The 20,156-nt window shown below is 37.9% G+C and overlaps 1 protein-coding gene across 3 annotated transcripts in view; it reads left to right on the forward strand.

Annotated features, from left to right (window-relative positions):
• Positions 1-20,156, forward strand: part of LOC138697725 (aldo-keto reductase family 1 member B1-like) — a 57,449-nt gene that overhangs the window by 16,827 nt on the left and 20,466 nt on the right. The gene's annotated exons all lie outside the window — the stretch shown is intronic.

The following is a 20,156-nucleotide window of genomic DNA, read 5'->3' on the forward strand; positions in this document are numbered from 1 at the left end:
GCTGCAGCTCCACTTCTTAAAACATTTTATCCTAACCTCACGCATGTAACCTGTCTAGCACATGGCCTTCACAGGGTTTCTGAAACAATCCGGAATGAATTTCCTCTTGTCAATTCGTTTATTTCTAACACAAAAAAATGTTTTTGTAAAGCCCCATCCAGGATTTCAATATTCAGAGAGAACTTTCCAGATATCCCACTCCCACCTCAGCCGGTTGTTACACGATGGGGAACCTGGATTCAGTCAGTGGTGTATTATTCTAAGTATTTTAAAGAAGTGGTCACAGTTATTGATAAATTACCTGAAACTGATAGTGCAGCGTGTGTGAAAGCAGTGAAAGATTGTCTGAATGACTCACGAGTGAAAAACGATATTGCCTACATAACATCAAACTTTTCTTTCATACCTGCAAGCATTGAACAATTAGAACGTGAAAAACAATCTCTTTTTAGCCAAATAGCAATAGTAAAGGAAGCTCAAGTGAACATACATTCTGCTTTGGGCGAAACTGGGAAAAAAGTTAAAAATAAGTGGGACAACGTATTAAATAAGAAAGTAGGATTTTCATTGTTGGAAAAAGTATCAAGAGTGATATCGGGGGAAAGTGTAAATGTTCCAGTAAGTATTGATGTTTCTATTGTACCTAATTTAAAATTTGCGCCTCTCACATCAGTTTCGGTTGAAAGAAGTTTTTCTGCTTTCAAAATGATTCTCAGTGACAAAAGGCAAAGGTTAACTGTGGAGAATTTAGAAAAAATTCTGGTGGTATGCTGTGCAGATAATTATAATAAAGTCTGAGCATGGAACTGAATTTCAATAACTTAAAATGAGTAATCTTGATATCAATAATCATTATTTCATTAGTTTCAATATATTACATTTGTGCAGCTCTGTTTATAAATATAATATAGTATTCTTTTTTAATGTTTAAACATACTTTTTTGTGCGTATTTTAGTGTATAACTAAAAATTTCAGTGAAAGAAATAAGTATGATACCTTGATGTGCCTAAAATGCCTATTTTCATTAAAATAGAGCCTAATTTTACAAATTTTGAGCTTATTTTAGGCGCCTAAAACTGCAATTTTTAGTGCCTAAAAATCCGATGCCTAGTCATTATACAAGAAGCGCACTCAATTGAGTAACTTGGTGGCCGGGATTGCACAGTAATATGCACTGTTGGGCGAAGAATCTACGTAAAGATTAATTTTTGGTCCCACAGAGTATATCTGTTATATTAACAATGATTACACTGGTCTACAAAGGAAATTCATCAAGAAAAATAATAAGCGGATTTGGCTAAGTTTGGACTGCTGATTTAAAATCTGTAATTAGTTTTTTCTAGCACGTACAGTATTTTAGATAATTAGGGGAGATGAAAGACTGTCATACATGTGAAAATGGTAGAAATGACTTTAGGAAATTCTCTCTTTTTAAGCAGATAGAATGCTTTATGTCCATAATTCTTAAAAAAAATTTGTATTGTTTAATTCTCTTAAGACCCGCAGCTAGTTTGCTGTGTTACTTATATTAAATTGATACAATAGAAAAGCCAATTATTCTCCTCTTTCAATTTAATTGAAACAAACGCAATGACGACATAGTCTGTGAGTCGGATCTATTGCTCATATTTTCAGATAATTAGGGGGTAGATAGACTGTCATACATGTGAAAATGGTATAAATAACTTCAGAAAATTCCCTCTTTTTAAGCAGATAGAAATAGAATGCTTTATGTGCATAATTCTTAATTTTTTATATTGTTTAATTCTCATAACATCCGCAGCTAGTTTTCCGTGTTACTTGATTATATCACAGTCTAGTACAGGCGTCTCAGGGCCAACGCATAAAAGTTGTTACAAAGAGCAGATCTAGATAGGGTAGTCAGCAGAAGAGATAAGCGCATTATCCGAAGATAGCCGATCGTTGATTATGTTACAAGCATGAGCGAGCTAAGTTGTAACTGTCGCGGGAGAAATGCCACAAAGCGGCACTTTTGAGTTGTACTGTCAAAATAGACGGTTGTTTTCGGAAGGAATAAAATTTCTTAAGTCGTTTGCAATAATAATAATAATAATAATAATAATAATAATAATAATAAATGTATTTTCTAATTATATATTATGAGTAAAAAGAAGATATCTGAAGCATGAAGAACCATACATGTTACGTAATTATTTAAGCACAAGGAACTGGCTACCCTATCCCATTATCTCCTGGCCTAGTTACCTCATAAGTGGTGCCTTGTTGATATTACATGTGAGGTTCAGACCTGTCTTCGGACAGTTGACTAAACAACAAAATACTTCATTTCTAGTAAATGGTTTTTGGTATATCTCTTTTTTTTTAAGTTCATACTATGTTTAATAAAATAAAATTCAATGAAATAATAATACTTAAATTACAATTAAACTTGTTGATTGTTAAGGTACGTATTCTTATGATATGTCCTCTCAAATTATTTTCTCAAGTCCTTCAGTACTTCATTATATTTGTTATACTGGTCTTTATTCATATTAGGTAACAATTTTAGATTAATAAAATGGTAACAGTTATCCACTTAAACTTGTAATTCCCACAATTTCGCTTTCCCTATGAAAGCTTTTATTTGTTCATACATTTCCGGTAATAAGGACATTCTTTCCTCGGAGATGGAGACAAAATCGTAGCGGTTCCAGATGTTTATTCAAACGTCGCGGTCAATGACGTCATCCGGAGATACACGAACTGCTCCTGCATCTTGTTCCACTCTTACATTAAAAGAGAGAGAGAGAGAGAGAGAGAGAGAGAGAGAGAGAGAGAGAGAGAGGAGGTAGTGCTCCGAGAAGGCCCTATTGAGACGTCTGGTCTAGTATATAGAGTCATGATTCGTGACTCACGAAGCTCAGTACATGGAGAATATGCATCCATAGATAGTTGCTAACCACTAGGATCGCTACTATCTCCTCATCACAGACAATGCGAAATAGTACCAGCACAGTCTATTGTTCCTAGTACCCTCAATAACTCAAGCTTCGTGACTGTATATACTAGACTGTGATTATATAGGGTCGTTCAAAAAGCGCGCCGGTACTGAATCACTTGGTATTTTTTTGTTTGTCGGTTGTCGACATTGTTTTATTTCATTTCGATATCCATAAACATTCCGATTGTTGATTCAGTCTGAATTTCTCGCATTTCGTCATTGTGTGTCTAGCCATGGAGCAGTTTACTATTGCGCAACGTGTGGTTCGTGACAGTGTGATTGTTAGTCCAATGAAAACGGTTCTTCACCGTTCCCAAAAATTAGGTATGGGATGTTCTTCAGTACGGCGAATTCTTGATATTATCTCCATTACCATCATGGTGCCACCAGTCACTCGCTGGTCACTCTGCCCGCAAAACAATTGAGTTGCTCCATGAGCGGTTCCCGGATTGTCTCATCTCGCGTAATGGTGAGTACCAATGGCAACCAAGGTCATGTGATTTAACGCCATGCGATTTTTTCTATGGGGTAATCTTAAATCATTGGTGTATGTCAATAAACCCCGAAACATCCGCGAGTTAAAAGAGGAAATTCGACGAGTTGTTGGCGAAATCCAAGTGGAAATTTGTCAGGCAGTCATAGCGAATTTCACGGAAAGAATTCTTGCCAGCCAGCGCAGTAGAGGGGGTCATATGCCAGACATCATTTTCCCGCTAAACTAGAGAATTCCCACGGTATCTTTGAACCGCGCCGTTATGTTTAGCACAAAATTTAAGTAAATACACAATCTCGCCAACATAAGAACACGACGTTGGTGTGTGGCGTCGTTGGAGGGAGAAATTTGTTTCTTTTCTCTCTCTACCTCCTTCGTTCTGAACATTACAGAGAGATAGCACCACTGTTAGTTACAAGATATATTTGAGCAAATATATTGAAGTAGATTACGTGACTTAGATGAGAGTCTCGAGACAAAACAGTTTTGCTATATTTCTTTTTTTATTAAATGTTAAGCACAGGAACGCCATTTCGTAATTTTATTTAAGAAACAAGCCAAACAAATTATCTTTGCATCAAAAACGAATGCTCCCTGGACCAAATTATCGTATTTTATAATTGTTTGAATGCAGCAGAAGCCAGAAGTCTTCCACTTGACTAATGCAGTGAATTATTTAAGAATATAGTCGCGAATTTTACTACCACCATTTCGATTGTGTTTTGTTTGGCACGGCTCGGTACGACCTGGTGACTAGTGGCCAGCGAGTAACGTCGACTATCGACATTGCTCTGCCGTGGGTATTATCCAGTTGTTCCCATTTTCCGTATCTGAAGTGGAAAGGTGAGTTGAACATGTTTATATCCTAGTTTAAAGTATTTTGAAAAAATAAAGTTTATAATTTGATTTATCAAAGCAGGCGCGCTATTTGAACGACCTTTTACCCTTAAATTGAAATAATAGAAAAGACAAAGGCTATGACGACATTTCTATTATTTTCGTTCTATTTGGCATTCTAAGAGCTAGAATGTGATGATGGTTCCATACTTGATCAATGTTTAGAATTTAGATGATGATCATGATGATGAATATCTCCCAGGGAAAAATTCAGAGCTGAAACCATTTAATCAGCAGGAACTGAATCACTTAATTAGATATCATTCTTTATCGAAATAGAAAGCAGAACTTCTTGCTTCTAGACTAAAGAAAAGAGACATGTATGTATTTATTTACACTGCAAGTGGGCAAGCACCCGGTGGCAGTGGTATTCATAATATAAACAATACACAATAAAGTTACAATTCAATACACAATACAATTATACAATACACAATACAATTATATACACAATACAATAAGAATATACAATACAATTTAACACAAAAATTATAATTAATAATAAAACATAAAATAACCTACAGTAATTTTACAATACAACCCACATACGTGGTGTGTCTAAAAGTTCGGTGAATGGTGTCATATCTGAATGGCAACTTGGCGCATGTGTTTGCGCATGCGCATGGTTCTTCAGAGACTTCGGGAGAATCGATACACAGCATGAAATACATGTGACTTGCAGTGTAAACAGACTGCGACCAGTTGAACGTAGTCAGTGTGAGAGAAAGTGTCACAGCGCAATGGAGCAACGTGTAAACATCAAGTTCTGCTACAAATTGGGGAAGACTGCAGCGGATTCACATGGAATGTTGGTGCAGGTGTACGGGAGGGAAGCCGTGAACAGAAAATGTGTTTACGAATGGTTTAAACGCTTCCGTGAAGGGAAGGAAACAATTGAGGATGAGCCACGTTCAGGTCGGCCATCGACAAGCAGAACCCCAGAAATGATCGAGAAAGTGCGACAAATGCTGGCACAAGATCGGCGACTGACTAAGATTGATTGCGGAGAAATTGGACATTAGCAAGGACACCCGATTTTGGTAAGCAGAAGATCTGCTCCCCATTTGTGCCGCACAAGCTCGTAGACGAGCAGAAAACAAAACGGAATGGAAACTTCTGGTGATTTCATTTCCATGTGTGACCAGGATCCATTGCTTCTGAAAACCATCGTCATGGGAGAAGAGACCTGGTGCTACCAGTTCGATCCAGAATCAAAACGGCAATCGATGTCATGGTGTTCACCGACTTCCCCGCGACCAAAAAAAAAAAAAAAAAAAAGAGCCGTCCGCAAAAATCCAAGGTGAAAACACTGTTGATCGCCTTCTTCGACAACGGCATTATCCACAAGGAATTTGTTCCTGCAGGTCAAACCATTAATGCTGCATTTTACCAGTCCGTTTTGAACCGATTGCTACAGCGTATCCGGCGGGTTCGGCCAGAGTTGCACAGGACTGGAAAATGGATGCTGCTCCATGACAATGCCCCTGCACACAGTGCGATCCTTGTGCGCCAATTCCTGGCTCAGAAGATGGTAACTGTTCTTGAACACCCTCCGTACTCCCCTGATCTGGCTCCTGCGGACTTCTTCCTGTTTCCCCGCTTGAAGGCGGCCATTAAAAGGTGAACGTTTTGCAGACGTGAATGCCATCAAAGATCGTGTGACAGCCGTTCTGCGATCGATTCCACAGGAGGCCTTTGCTGATAGTTTCCAGAAGCTGTACGAACGTTGTCAAAAGTGTGTTGTAGCGGATGGCGACTATTTTGAACGGCAATAAAGAAAATTTGTTTGTATCTTTGTTTCGTTTGTTTTCTGATAGCATTCACCGAACTTTTCCAATTCCTGGCTCAGAAGATGGTAACTGTTCTTGAACACCCTACGTACTCCCCTGATCTGGATCCTGCGGACTTCTTCCTGTTTCCCCGCTTGAAGGCGGCCAGATCAGGGGAGTACGGAGGGTGTTCAAGAACAGTTACCATCTTCTGAGCCAGGAATTGGCGCACACGGATCGCACAGTGTGCAGGGGCATTGTCATGGAGCAGCATCCATTTTCCAGTCCTGTGCAACTCTGGACGAACCCGCCGGATACGCTGTAGCAATCGGTTCAAAACGGACTGGTAAAATGCAGCATTAATGGTTTGACCTGCAGGAACAAATTCCTTGTGGATAATGCCGTTGTTGTCGAAGAAGGCGATCAACAGTGTTTTCACCTTGGATTTTTGCGGACGGCTTTTTTTTTGGTCGCGGGGAAGTCGGTGAACACCATGACATCGATTGCAGTTTTGATTCCGGATCGAACTGGTAGCACCAGGTCTCTTCTCCCATGACGATGGTTTTCAGAAGCAATGGATCCTGGTCACACATGGAAATGAAATCACCAGAAGTTTCCATCCGTTTTGCTTTCTGCTCGTCTATGAGCTTGTGCGGCACAAATCGGGAGCAGATCTTCCGCTTACCCAAATCATCGCGGACGATGGTGTCCTTGCTAATGTCCAATTCCTCCGCAATCAATCTTAGAGTCAGTCGCCGATCTTATGCCAGCATTTGTCGCACTTTCTCGATCATTTCTGGGGTTCTGCTTGTCGATGGCCGACCTGAACGTGGCTCATCCTCAATTGTTTCATTCCCTTCACGGAAGCGTTTAAACCATTCGTAAACACATTTTCTGTTCACGGCTTCCCTCCCGTACACCTGCACCAACATTCCATGTGTCTCCGTTGCAGTCTTCCCCAATTTGTAGCAGAACTTGATGTTTACACGTTGCTCCATTGCGCTGTGACACTTTCTCTCACACTGACTACGTTCAACTGGTCGCAGTCTGTTTACACTGCCAGTCACATGCATTGCATGCTGTGTATCGATTCTCCCGAAGTCTCTGAAGAACCATGCGCATGCGCAAGCACATGCGCCAAGTTGGCGTTCAAATATGACACCATTCACCGAACTTTTTAGACACACCACGTATGTATAGACCTTACATAAGATTCAATAGTCTTTTACTTTACTCTCATCTCACTCACTGTAGTGGCACTATGACGCATTTCACTGACACTTTAGGACACATTTCACTGACCTCTATAACGCATTTCACTGACACTATAGAACACATTTCATTGACGCTGTAAATTATCACTGATCGGAACTATTCACTTCACTGTAAAACCATAACTTCACTGAATCACCTCGCTTCACTGATACAACAGTTCAAATAAGACAAATACTTACACCCTTATGCATACTTAAAAACAGAACTACATTTAAGCTAAATATTTCTAGTCTAAGACCCTCTTACATGCTATTTTTAAATAATTTATAATTCAAACGAAGGGAGTAACTCGTCAGGCTAAATAAATACATGTCACCTTAAAAAATTAAATGTTAAATGTCAACTTAATTTTAATTTGCACTTTATACACAACTTTTTAAGTTATTCTTGAATCTCCTTAAGGAAGGACAGCCCTCAAAGACCGCTGCAGGTAGGTCATTCCAATCATTTATAGTTCTATTTAAAAATGAGAATTTATCTACATCCGTTCGCTGTTTCCTACATTTGATTTTAAAATCATGATCGTTCCTACCATAGTACGTTAGATTTTCTAACCAAGCCGTTATGTCTACCCATGCTTTCTGACCTAGATGTGCTCTATACAATTATGTTATTCTAGTTTTCCTACGTCTGTTTTCCAAAGTTTCCCATTTAAGTTCTTTTATCGTATCGTTTCCATCTTCTCTTTTACCTCTAACAAATTTCGCTGCCCTATACTGGATTCTTTCTAAGGAATTTACCTGATATATTCTATAGGGATCCCAACATGTAGTTCCGTATTCCATTAACGGTCGCACTAACGTTAGATATGCTATTTCCCTCGATTTGGGGCTAGCCTTTCTCAAGATTCTCATAATAAAGTGAAGTGCCCTCCATGCTTTACCCGTAACATTATCAACATGCTCTCCCCAAGAAAGTTTGGAGTTTAAATACACTCCTAGGTATTTACAACATTGTTCTTGCGGAATTACAACACCACTGAATTCGTAATTAAGACTAGATTCGTCTCGGATTTTACAAAATGTTATATATTTACTTTTAGAACCATTTATTTTCATCCTATGCATTACCGCCCAGTTATAAATTTTATTCAAGTCTGTTTGAATAGCATCCACATCTGAATTATTTCTAATCTTTCTATAGATAATGCAGTCGTCTGCAAATAGCCTCACATTTGATGTAATATTCTGGCATAAGTCATTTACGTATATTATAAAGAGTAATGGACCCAGAACGCTGCCCTGTGGCACCCCTGAACTTACATTTCCAATTTCCGATATTTCATGACCTACTCTAACTCTCTGGGTTCTACCTTTTAAGAATTCTTGGATCCATAGCACCACTCTTTTATCTATTCCTAGCCTACTTAACTTATCTATTAATATGTCATGTGGCACCAAATCAAATGCTTTCGAAAAATCAATCACAACTGCATCGATTCTCCCGCCTCTATCTACCTCTTCAGCTAGATCCTGAACCAGCGACGTAATTTGACTATCACATGGGAAGCCTTCCCTAAAACCATGCTGGCGGTTGTAAAACCAGTCTTTCGCATTTAGAACACGACGAATATAATCCGATATCAAATGCTCCATGACTTTACATACGACATATGCAAGGCTAATCGTCTGTAGTTTCCGACATCTAATTTATTTCCACCTTTATGTGTGGGTACCACTATAGCTGATTTCCAGTCACATGGAATAGCTGCATTGTTTATGGAAACATGAAATATACGCATTAAGTATGGAATTATGGCCTCGGAACCTAATTTAAGAATCTTTGTAGCAATACTATCTGGTCCTCGAGACTTCCGATTTTTTAATTTCGTTATTCTCTCTCTAACACCTTTGGAAGTTATTTTGAAAGTCGAATTTGGTTCACATTCACGCTCTGTGACACAACCAATCCTATCAGCGGGATTATTATTATTATTATTATTATTATTATTATTATTATTATTATTATTATTATTATTGAAAACCGAAATGAAATAGGAATTTAATACGTCGGCCTTTTCTTTGTCATCAGTTATACTTTCTCCGTTTTGATTTCGTAGAAGCACTACTCCATTTTTTCCTGCGTACATAATTATATTATATATACATGTTAACCCATTTAAGCCCGACTTTTCAATTTTTTGAAAAGTTGTTTTTTCTTGTACTTTTGTTAGTTACTTCAGTGAACTAAATATGTATTCAAAAGAATTTCAAATTTGAACTGGCATGTTCCATTAATGGGACAACGGTCCCGGGAGGGTACCCTGGTATTCCTTTCACATTTTGCATTAATGTGAGAAACATATGATACCATACAACAATACTCTAGTTGTAAGTTATATTTATTGTGAAAGGTAACATACTACAAACTAATTTACAGAATTATGAGACACATATTTAACAACATACAACAAAATTTGTTATACTCACGATGGGAAAGCACAAAACATTTGGCATGAAGTGAAATATTACATATAGAGCACTTCATAAATGAATTCTTTTTACACAGAACATCGAGATTTATTTTTCAGACTTACAATAAGATGTCCTTCATTTGACATTCCATTTTTGAAAGCATAAGGTTACTCTTCTGACAAATCATCTCTAAAACTTCATGATCAAAAAGCCATGGTTTCTAACTTCATTCTTTTTCCTTTGGGCTGTGTAAGTCAATCTTTACCCAATCTCTCTGAATATTGGGTCTCTCTTTTACAGTGAGTATGTTTGTTTGTGAAATACAAAATTGAACTGCAAATAATTAAGTCGGTGGACGTGGTGTGATTCGTAATACTTGTTGTGATAAATCCGTAAGAATAATGTCATTTTCTGGTTAAAAACAGAAAAAGATGTCCGTACGAAGCGACTAAGGAGTTAACAGCACATTTTTAGATTCATAATATTTGCCAATTAAAGAAATGATACTTCTGAATGGTTCATTCTCTATTTGTATTATTCTTTTACCTTCAAACTAAAGAAAAAACGTATTTTACAAACAACTTCAAATTAGTGTAACTCTGAAAATATTGAGAATAGGAACTGTGTTTATACGATATTTTTTGTTCAAAATGTCTTCAGAAATAAGCTCCGTAAAGGACGGTAAATCATCGTGAATCACTCTGTATATTAAAGTTTTCGTTTCAAATACAGTCCTCTATCAGTCATTGAATTAACAACAATGAATGTCATTATACCGTGTATGTATGCGTGTGTGAGTTGCATGTGTGCTACAAGAATCGACGTCATCTGTATAATTACTAATTAGGTCTACTATTATCGACTTTATGTTGTAAGTTACTGCTTCACCTTCAAAGAAAAACTGCAGCTGATCTTTCCTGAGGAAAACAGATTTTCCTCTCGTAATCACTGCCCAGATCTACGACCGGTAAGCTTGATTATACAGTGCTCATAATGTTTAAAATATTGTTACGCTCGTAAAGTAAACCGTTGTCCATTTACTTTTGGTGTCAAGAAAGCGAAATTCTCCTTCGGTTGAGCGGATGCGCATTGCAATATTATGCACACGCATACGGCTGGATGCATCCATATTAATCTAGATGGAAAATCAGATTACTCGAGATGTGGATGTACCTGAACCCGAATATTTTCACGGATGTTGATTATTCAGCCATCAGTAACGCTCTCTTTTGATATGGTCAACAAAATTCTCTAAAATATTGATAACATATGCTACTGGAGCTAAATGATAACTGTGAGCAGTATAGAATGAAGATAAATGTAAAAGAGACGAAGACCATGGTCATAGGAAGAAAAATAAAGAAGGTAAACTTGCGAACTCTAAATGAGGCAATAGACGAAGTGGACAGCTTCAAATACTTGAGGTGTACTATAAGCAGTAACATGAGCTGCTGCCAAGAAGACAAAAGGAGAATAGCAATGGCAAAGGAAGCTTTTAATAGAAAAAGAAGCATCTTCTGCGGACATCTAGAAAAAGAACTAAGGAAGATACTAGTGAAGTGCTATGTATGGAGTGTGGCATTGTATGGGGCAGAAACATGGACGTTACGACGAAGTAAAGTGAATAGAAGCATTTCAAATGTGGAGTTTTTTTATATTTTTATTGGGTTATTTTACGACGATGTATCAACATCTAGGTTATTTAGTGTCTGAATGATATGAAGGTGATAATGCCGCTGGAATGAGTCCGGGGTCCAACACCGAAAGTTACCCAACATTTGCCCGTATTGGGTTGAGGGAAAACCCCGGAAAAAACCTCAACCAGATAACTTACCCCGACCGGGATTCGAACCCGGTCCACCTGGTTTCGCAGCCAGACGCGCTGACCATCAAATGTGAATATGGAGAAGAATGGAACGTGTGATGTGGACAGATAGAATAAGAAATGAAGCTGTGTTGGAAAGAGTGGGCGAAGAAAGAATGATGCTGGAACTGGAAGAGGAAAAAGAATTGGTTGTGTCACTGCTGAGAAGAAACTGCCTACTGAAGGATACAGTGGAAGGAATGGTGAATGGGAGAAAAGTTCGAGGTAGAAGGAGATATCAGATGTTAGACGATATTAAGATATATGGATTATATGAAGAGACGAAGAGGAAGGCAGAAAATAGGAAAGATTGGAGAAAGTGGGTTTGTAGTGAAATTCCTGCCCTTGGGCAGAACAATGAATGAATTAATTAATATTAAGTTACACACTATAATAATTGTTACGAATATATAAAACAATTAGGCATGATGAAAGCAAATTAAAGGAGATGCAGGGGTACTGTTAAGTCTAAGGGCATGAAAGTCACGTTTTAAGCCGAAAACCTGTGAAAAAGTCCTAAGAACCAAAATGAAATTTGTGGTGTATAAGGCCGTGTTGGGGAAGTTCTTCTCTGGGTACTCTTTTTTTCCTTTCCTTCATTATACAATTGAACCAAAAATCCCACACCATAGGCTGGATTACAATTAGGATAAAAACAGTTCGTTTTATTGTTGCAGGTAAAATATGTTAACTACTGAAGAGAGTGTAGAGATCATTTTTCTCTGTGGACGTGAAGGTTAATCCGAAAGAGACGTCGAAAATTAATTTAATCGAATGCATCCGGATCGACTGCCAGTACAGTAAGTTGGCAGATTGCTCCAAAGATTCAAAACTTCAGAAGTGTTGCAGATCAGGACGACCCAGCACATCTGCAGAAGTGGAGGAAACGGTCCTGGCAAAGGTGTATGCGCGCGAAATTAGTTCTTCATAATGCGCCGAACAGTTGTCCGAGGAAAGCTCAGTTCAAAGCTTGTTCGGCGAGTAGATTTCTTTGGTCTGGTGCACACTTTCGTCAGGACCGTTCCTCCACCTCTGCAGATGTGCCGAGTCGTCCTGATCGGAGCGCAACTGCAACATTCCCTGAGATTTTGAATCTTTGGAGCAATCTGCCAGATGTGGTGTGCGCTACTGGCTGTCGATCCAGGTGCCTACGATTAAATTCATCTGCGGCGTCTCTTTAGGAGTAACCTTCACGTCTGCAGAGCAGAATGATCTGTACAAGCTCTTTAGTAGTCAACATGTTTTACCTTCAACAATATAACTATTTTTTTTTCCAAATAGTAATCCAGTCTATGATGCGGGACTTTTAACCCACTCTGTATTAATTACCTAGTATTACCTCACTATTATCGCTCATAACGAGTTGTCTGTCCTTTCCAGTCGTCAATGTAATGCATTCTGTAAAAAAAAGTATGACATTCATATATGACGAGCCACCAAGTCGGAAAAGAAGTAGAGGTAAATAAAAAGTAAAGAAATAAACGGCTAATCAAGTTCAAAATTAAAATAATTCTAACAACATCCTCTTCAGAAGCATATAGTGTTCTGTATATGCAAACACACTCACATAAACTCAAGTACAATTCGTCCATCATTGACTTTTACTTGACTTTTCCAAGGCATGGTTATGGAATGGTATCGGACAGAACAACGTTTATGCCTAAGATGATCAGTGAATAAAATCTTAGAAAACCCCCAATAATGCGGTATTATAAGCCACAACTGTCTATAGTGGCGGTCATCAGCACAGTAGACTCTCGGGCTAGCGTCTCTTACCCGCAGATCTCTTACAGCACCAGCGTGCATCCGTGACTGCTGGCCAGGTACGCTTTCTACCTCTCCCTTCTGTACGAGGATACATATTTCGTTGCATCGCTTACCCGTTAACCATTTCAGCGAGTCCTGACCACACTGGTCTACAAGATGTTCCTTTATTTTGTGCCTTAATCATCTGCATCTTATCATACTCCTGTAAAGAAACAAAAAATATCCTCTGACTAATTGTCAAAACGGCTTACAGCAGTTGCAGAATTTCTCACAATGGGGGACGACAAGAATTGTGGTGGGGAGCGTACTGATATGAGTCTTATTTTGGGGAGACACGACTGAACTCATGAACTACTGTACGTATCTAGCACATTATCCGAAATATTTGAACATGAAATTTCTAGGAAGATGAATTGAGAGGAATGAAGCTGTTCCGTGGCGAGCAAGATCATCCGATATTACACCTTGTATTTTTGTTTATTCGATAATATTTTGGGTTTGATGTAATATGCTGGAAGACATCCCATCGGACACTACTTTTGGAGGTATGTGCTGGGATTAGGACCTCTCTTCTTCCAAAATCAAAGAGTTCATGGAAGAGATGCACACAAGCACCGAACACATAGAGAAATTTATAAGAGCCTAAATTAATTATTCATATTGCGAAACTCATCAATCCTAGTCTGTGGTCCCAGCGATAGTGTTCCTAGCTGTAAATCTAGTGTACCAGAATTCAGCTCCCTTCAGAGAAGTGGAAACTTACCCGCACTGCGCTTTGACAAACAAACAGCCCGCTACTTGTTAAAATGTGGGTATTAATGTCCTGCAATATTCGAACATGAGAGATGCAACCAAGATTTTAAAAACTTCGTCTTATTTCACATGAAAAACTAATCGCAACATCTGTGTTAAAAGGTTAAAACATGAATGGGTGAGAGTGGAGGACAGCTACTACTTTTATAACGAGGTTAAACATACACGACAGACCTCTTTCTGCACAGCGAACATAGGCGAATATCGAACTTCGCCATACTCGATAAACTTGAACCGAACATAACGCCTGTAATGCATGACATTAGTAGGCATAATGTGCGTCCGTAGTCATCGTAATAGTGGGGGCGAAATTGTGCAGACAGACAATCCCTGACAATAGAGGATTATCAAGTGATAGACTCTTTGATATGAGACAGTAATCCCAACTTGAATAAATGAAGTAGGTGTACAGAGGGTTGTTTCCGATCTCTGAAAACGAATTTTGAATGATGTGATATGCGTCAGGAGTCACACGACAGCTGAACTGTGGTGAGAGGTGACAGACCAGTAGTGAATTATTTCATAGTCAGAGTGTACGGTGTCTCACAGCAGCAATGGCCAAGAAAATCCAGCCTTTTTGGGAGGCCTACATTGCAACCCTTTCCAATACCAAGTATAGTTTAGAGAAAATGAAAGAAGCCTGCTAAAAACGTGGTTTCGTTATTTCCAAGAAAGGCATCTTCTGTGTACCTAATAAGACTGGTAAAGCTCGAAAGGGATTAATTTGTATCATTTCGGGATATGCGGCTTGTAACTGGGGGTAGATTTGCTTTCTTCCCCCCCCCCCCCGAGATTTAATCTCATCCGAGCTTTGTCAGTCTTATTAGGTAACAGAAGATGTCTTTCTTGGAAGTAACGAAACCACGTTTTTTTAGGCTTCTTTTATTTTCACTAAACTATACTTGGCATTGGAAAGGGTCGCAATGTACCCATCCCAAAAAGGCTCGATTTTCTTGGCCATTGCTGCTGTGAGACACCGTGCACTCTACGAAATCACTCACCATTGGTCTGTCACCTCCCACCACAGTTCAGCTGTCGTATGACTCCTGACGCACATGACATCATTCAAAATTCGTTCCCAGAGATAGGAAACAACCCTGTACTATTGCTTAAATACTGAATCTAAAAGTAAAATACTTGCGTCAATATAGGGTAAACTCATCTAATTCCGTGATAATAAGATTTTATTACTATTATTTCCATATGAAAACACAAACTAATATTGTTTATTACTGTAAACATTTGTTCAAACGTCGTAATATGACAATCCGTGAAGTAATAACTGATAGCTGTGTTTACGTAGAGAGCAAAAAAAAATTAAAAGTATCACTCACATTTCATTTAATTCCGTGATATTTACTTAATTCCGTGACACTGTAACCTTAATTCCGTGACACAATAGTGTACATAAAATAAAGACAGAAACATCTTACACTGTGACCTTGAACATTAACATGAACGTAATTATCCTAATTAAAGTTATTCATTATTCATATAATCAACTTGAATCATCACGATCAACATCAGAAGTGGCACAACTATCACACATGAAACATCAACATCAGATTCTGAAATTTGACACTTCTCATGATATGTTTTCCCACAGAATGAGCAAGCTATCCAATTTTCATTATTTCGTTTTTAGACGTCAGCATTATAGGATCCGTTACAAACTCCACAAACCCAATTTTCATCGTTAGAACTGGCTCGTGATGTGGATGGCTTTCCTTGAGAAGATTTTGTAGACTTCTGCGGTGAAGCATCAGCTGGAGGTTTGGTTGGTAGCGTAAGGCACTTGGCTCTGACATCTATTTTGCGGTTAACCGTTCTCTTTTTCTTTGATGGATCATATGTGGGTGTTTTCTACAAATCTGTTCAGTCTGACGTCGTTTCTCTTGTGTTCAAACAGGCAACTGAACAGAATTATTTTGTTGTGATGAAACAGACAGCTGAACAAACTCTTTCTTCTGGAAGGTTACCCTGCGTTTGTTGATAACAAGAGTTGGCATGTATTTTAATTTGCTAGCTATAAGGGCTTCATCTGTCAAGGAAGATGGGTTGAATGGATAAACTCCCGTTTTAGAAAACTCTGAACGGATATTTGTTGATGTCATTGCCTTCTCATATGCCAAACTGAACAACTTTTGCAAGTCAAATCGTGTTGGTGCAACATTGGAGTTTGTCATATGAAAGTTCTCCAACTCATTTCTAAAGCTTGCTTCAAGGGACGATAAACACTGACACCTAATGGTTGCAGAATATGGCTGTTATGAGAGGGCATGGTGAAGAGGACGATCTTGTTTTCTCTGGCCAAAGCCAACACATCAGGACCTACCTAACTTCCATGTGAGTCCATCAACAAAAGGAAGGGTCTGCTTGGAGGGATGTTCTTCACAAAGTGACGCATCCAATCAAGAAAGAGATTACAATTGATCCACCCATTTGCTGAGAGTCAGATACTCAGTTATCTTTAAAAATCTGGGTAGATAAAGCTTGAGACCAGTTCCTGACTAAAAAATGTCTGAGAGTTCGAGAATCGAACCCACGTGCGGATCACAGAACAGAGTGCTGATCCCTATGCGAAGATGGTCATTATATATATATATATATATATATATATATCATATGCAAAATTTCTTCATTTTAATTGACAATAATATTCGATTACTTAATATTAATTATCTAATTATTATAAATAAATATTATATAATTAATTAATATAGATGACAACTAGTCGTACAGGCTATATGACGTTCATTTAACGAGTTTTCATTTTCTGTTCACTTAATTCCGTGATACAGTAAGGCAGCCAAATGTTAAAAATCTTTAAGAAATTGTGCAGACAACTTAAGGTTTGTAGACTCAATTATATAAGTTAACTGACAACTGTGTACACATTCTAAATCTTCAAAGCAATCTCTATAGAAATATATATTCATACACACGTATAATTATGCACATACCTGTTTTTTTTTAACTTATTTTAGGATACGACACCAGGACAACTTAAACCAAGCTTCTTAGCAATGACGTACTAAGAAATGACTTCCTGTTAGCAGTGCACTTGTTCCCAGAAGCCCAAACTTCTTGAGATGGTAGCTGATTAGTGCTGCTATCCATTGAACAAACTACCAACAATTTGTCATGTACACATAATTCAGTAATATTCATTATATTCAATATAACGGAATTACATGAGTCACGGAATTAGATGAGTTTACCCTATATAAACATTCCGAACTACAAAACATATGTAACACATATTACTGAACAATCTCGAGGTATGTGGCACGAATAGTTTCGTGAATTCCACAAATTTATTTTAGATTAATTTTACAGATATAAATTCTTTTTAACTGCTGATAATATTCAGCAATATCTCTTCTTTAAAGTAATGTAGCATACAGTTCTATCAATAAATAAATATTACGTGATGTCTGTGTGATGGATTTATCTCTTGCCTTATCTCCCTTCAACACAGTTTGCGAAATATGTCGGTTAGTTAATGCCGTACTATATTAAGTAAATCTCGTAGAAAACACTTGACAGTGATTTGTGATTCATTACTATCACTGAGAGGTGATAACTACAAAGTTAATAATGAAATCTCACTTTTATAGTATACAGTAAGTGAGATATGACTCATTACAGCTTTTTTAAACTTTTGTCGTATGTAAACAACAAGATTTTATTTAAGAAAAATATCATATACATACTTCAACAATATTAACTTTAATAAAAGGCAAAGCTATCCCTGGGAGATTCTCAACTCTCGGAGACAATCGGCACTAAGTAGCAGTGAGGATGCCACCTTTTCTTCCAGGAAAATACTCTTCATACTCACTTCTGTTTGAGCTAAGTGAACTCATAGACGGAAGATTAGAATTAGATAAACTTAAAAAATAATAAATTACCCTAATGGAAATCGAATTCGTACAGACTCAGAAAAATTTAGGTCACAGGTGGCCAAAGTTGCGGCCCAAGTTTTGTTTCTGGGTCTGTACCAGGGTCGGATTACTGTTTCTCTCCCTAAGGAAAATATCGTTGTAAGTACCATTATTCAAGTAGAGAAACTTGAGTTCTTTTATTTCTTTAAATGAAATGATATTCGTACAGTGTGTTCGCCAGAAACAGGTTTCGCTCACGTAAAGTTAAATCGCCGTTATATCTTATAGATCGAACGCGACTACAGAGAAAGTAGTGTGTACATTTACCCAGGATCGAGACTGAGAAGGATTTTTGTTGCGTAGTATGAAAAAATACAACAGATTGAATAGATGTCAATGTCTGAGCAATAGTAAAAAGCTAACTTCCATTCAGTGCAGTTCAACTCAGTTCGTGGCAATGCAGTACATAATACAACAGCGAATCTTCATGTACGATACGTATAATACGAAGAAATTGTACTGTACAAAAGGAATACAGCTAAATTTCCAGCAGTCGATAGATCCTGCGCCTATTATAACGTAAGCCAATTTATTTATTACATCTGTAGTGTAATGTATAAGTCGCGAGATTTTACTGCCGAAAGATGGCGCGCTGAATCACCGCTGAACGGGCTGCTACTTGCCCCTGTCACTCTTCGAACGGCGCCGTACTAAACGAAACCTGTTTCCAGGCGTACATTTGTTATAACTGAATTAAAATTATGCAAGTCTTGTGACATCTGTTAAACATTGATTCAAAACAAATGATTTTACACAAGGTCACATAATTATAATACCAATTAGTTACCGGTACTCTATCATAATGCGTAATAAAGTATGTGAGATTTGCTTGGTAGTAATTTTTTACATCTCACCTGTCTTTTCTATGAATATCTTATACTCTAATTTAACAAATTGCGTTGAAAAAATACGCTTCTTCTCCTTTTATATGTTAAATACATATCCTTCCCAGTTCACAAATACGTGTTAAACATTTCTGAATACTCTTAATCAGGCATTTGTTTAGGTAAACTTCCAAAAGTGTGTTCATTTTTTGGGTTCGCGCTCATTTTGTGAAGAAAAACTTCTTTATTCTGAGTCGAACGGTGTGAAACAACATTTTATGGCATACGTATGAAGAGGCTTTGCGTTTTGTTATTACGGGAATCTGATAGTTGGCAAGTTATCGCATAGCCTACGTAAAGTTGTTAACGTATGCGGTTTCCTACCAATTTACACACATTAATACATAAAACTAGTATAAGTGGGCCTGTCTCCGGACAGTGCATCTTTTGTGTAGTGTTATGACGTTATACCCATACAATCGAAAGCAGTGAATTATGCTACGTTGTTGAGTAGATTTACTCTAGAAATTATGCCGAAACCTGGGGAAGAATGAATGAAAACGTGGCGTGGAATAAAAAGTTGAAATTAGCTGACAGATATTAATCCAAAAACGAAAAAGAGTAGATTGGAAAGAGTGAGAGTATCCAGTGAAAGAAAAAAGGCATTTCCTAACCTCTCTTCTGCAGTTCGGTTATAATGCATCAACGGTTTAGTGAATTTTCCTACACCGCCGACAATCAATGTTCAATTAATGAGTGAGATATCTGATCCGACTGGTGTCAGTGATTCAGAATTAAATAGTAGTTCGCTATATAAAGACTTCAAATCAAATAAAAGTGTTCATCAAATAATTATTTGAAATGCAATTTATAAACAACAAATTTGGTTTGGATCGATGTTATCCGAGCTAAAGGACCGTGGTCTGTTGATACTGCTTTACAAATTGTCTCCTTAGCGTGCTGGGAGATCTTTGCTAAGGAGATCTTTGCGCTCCCGTGTGCCACACCACTGACGATGTCTGCCGGAGCACCAGTCGAAACGTATGGTAGCAATAGCGCCAACAGACCAGGCCCTTTAGCTCGGATAACATCGATCCATACAACGTCGACCGTGAAAGCCTACATTCCAA

This window comes from Periplaneta americana, chromosome 1 (genome assembly GCF_040183065.1).
Source record: "Periplaneta americana isolate PAMFEO1 chromosome 1, P.americana_PAMFEO1_priV1, whole genome shotgun sequence".
In the NCBI taxonomy this organism is placed as follows: Eukaryota; Metazoa; Arthropoda; class Insecta; order Blattodea; family Blattidae; genus Periplaneta; species Periplaneta americana.